This window comes from Myotis lucifugus, unplaced genomic scaffold (assembly GCF_000147115.1).
Source record: "Myotis lucifugus unplaced genomic scaffold, Myoluc2.0 scaffold_138, whole genome shotgun sequence".
NCBI classification, from domain to species: Eukaryota; Metazoa; Chordata; class Mammalia; order Chiroptera; family Vespertilionidae; genus Myotis; species Myotis lucifugus.
This window is the reverse complement of record NW_005871186.1, coordinates 146080-148488: the sequence shown is the minus strand read 5'-3', so window position 1 is coordinate 148488 and position 2409 is coordinate 146080. Positions and strand designations below refer to the sequence as shown.

At 55.9% G+C, this 2409-nt stretch overlaps 1 protein-coding gene across 1 annotated transcript in view; it reads left to right on the top strand.

Moving 5' to 3' along the window:
* The first annotated feature begins 1197 nt into the window (after positions 1-1197).
* P2RY2 (purinergic receptor P2Y2) overlaps positions 1198-2409 on the top strand; it is a 17304-nt gene continuing 16092 nt past the window's right edge. Inside the window, exon 1 of the mRNA XM_014460703.2 lies at positions 1198-1310. The gene's annotated coding sequence lies outside the window, so the exon portion shown is untranslated. The remainder of the gene's footprint in view (positions 1311-2409) is intronic.

Genomic DNA, 2409 nt, shown 5'->3' with positions numbered 1-2409 from the left:
CCTCCCCCCACCCCACCCACTCCGGCCCATGGCTCCATTCGCCTGCTCCTGGGAACATTCGGTGACTTGGCCTTCACCACTAGCCTGCCTCGGCTGCTTGGTCGTAGGGAGGCTCCCTGGGTGTTAGTCTACCCTACCAGACGGGGCCTTGTTTGGGTTCACTGTGGGGCTCACTGGGCCCCGATTTCCTGGTTGGGTCAATGGGTCTAAAATCTTTTAGCTATGAAAAGTCCTATATTTTTTCAACAAGCTCTTACCAGAAAGTATAAATAAATACAAAGATAAAAGCAAAGGTGCTCACTCAGGTTGAAGTGGGATGGGGGCTCCTCAGGCAGCCCCAAGTAAGGGGAACTCAGTGAAGGGTTTGGAGCCTGGACTTGATCTCCAAAGCCCAGATCAAGTGTCTGGGGAAGTTGTCCGGAGACAGACTTTCAGCCCCTCAATTAGAAGGAATATTAACCCTCGAACCCAGGCAGCTCAGGACAATGGGAGGAACCCTGAAAAAAGAACTTTAGATGGGCAGTGAGAAATGGGTTATTATTACCATTTGCAGAAGAGGAAACTGAGGCTCAGAGAAGAGACTCTGACCTGAAGGTAAGGCCGTGGGGTTCCAGGACAAGTCCCTTTCCTCTGCTCCTCAGGCCTCACTAAGCCTCCTGTTGTGGTAGCTCAGACACTGTGTGTCTCAGGGATGCAGTTTCTTTGACTATAAAGTAACAGATGGACCAGAGCAGGAGCAGGACCCTGATCTCTCCACTCTCCAATCAGCTGGAGGCTGAGCAGAGTCCTGGGTCCCCAGTTTGGTATGAGAGGAATTTTTTTCTCTCGGCCTAAATAGCAGTTACAGTAGAAATCTGAAGGGAGAAAACAGAGGGGGGTTGATTGGGCCTCCAGTGCCCAGGGAGACGTCCCCACACTGGGACCCTAAGGCCCAGGCTCCATCAATAGGGGCCACAGGGACTCCTAGTTCCCTAAAAGCTGCATGGATCAGCTTGGACAATAGGAGGAGGAGGCTGGACAAGAGGCCTTTGTGTCTTCCAGGCGTAGGACTCCGAGGACTGCAGAGGCGGCTCAGCTGCACAGGGCGGTGTGTCCATTCCACTCCTGCTCTTGGCACAGCTTCAGCCAGCACCCTTCCCGGGCGCCTCCTGGGGCCTGCAGCCAGGTGCCCGTCAGCTGATGTGGAACCCAGCAGGACCCATGGCCCCGGGGCCCTGAGCAAGCTCCTAGGCGACAGAAAGGACGACTGTGCACTTGTCCAGACCCTGACCGTCCAAAGCCCCAACGGATGGACACTTGTTGGCAGGAGGGTGAGTGTGATTGCTTCTGTTTCACAGAGAAGTGGGCCCTGAGAGGGACTGGAACAGGGTCAAGGCCTTCCAGAGTTAGTGCTAAAGCTGAGCCACAACCTACTGTCCTGGCACCTAGATCAGAATGAGAGAGGGGCGGACATTCATTACTCATTCATTCATCCAGTCGCATGCTCAGCAATTCCTGGGACCGCGGGACCGCAGCAGAAGGAGGCAGACCTGGTCCCGCCTCTTCCGGAGATCACAGTGGAGGAGAGGGTCCTTGATCCGCTGAAAGCCCACAGAGTAGGGTTAAGGGCAGAGCAGGGAGTGATGTGTGTTTGGCTGGAGTAGTCTGAGAAGGCAGCTCATGGGAAGCAGCTCAAAGATGGGGGACCAAAAAGATGGGGGTGTTCAGGAAATTTCTATTTTTTTAAATTTCTTTATTGATTAAGGTATTACATATATGTCCTTATCCCACCATAAACCCCCACCACCACCACCTCCCCAGCTCATGCCCTCACCCCCCTGTTGTCTGTGTCCATTAGTTAGGCTTATATGCATGCATACAGGTCCTTTGGTTGATCTTTCTAATGACTCTGAACGAGATTAAGCAAAAGGAGCATAGAGGAGGCTCCCGCCCTCCTCTCTGGAGCTGGAGACTAGCAGGACCCTGGATGCCGGGATTTCCTCCTCCCTGAGACAGCGAGGAGCGCCCACCTCGCCTCCCCGGCCCGGCCTCACGCCCGGGAGGAGAGTTCTCTGTGTGGTGCTCTAAGCAGGTCCGGGAGGAGAGGGCACGGGTTCCTGGCCAGGTCTCGCGGTGGGCAGCGACAGGAGCCACACAAGCACTAGACAAACTTTGCAAAACTTTAGCGTCGCTGACAACCTCAGCCAGGCAGCAGGACTGTGGCCGCCCGCCCCTCCCTCCCCGCGCAGCACCCGTGGCAGATGCGTTGACCCCCCGGCCGAATCGCTCGGCGGCGTCCCTAAGCCGGTGGCTGGGAGTCAGTCAGGACGGGGCGGGGAGGTTCCAGAGACTGACCAAAGTCCATTACGCCACCGCCTGAACCAGCAGGTGCTTGAGTCACACAGGAAGGGTGAAGCCTCCCGTCACGTG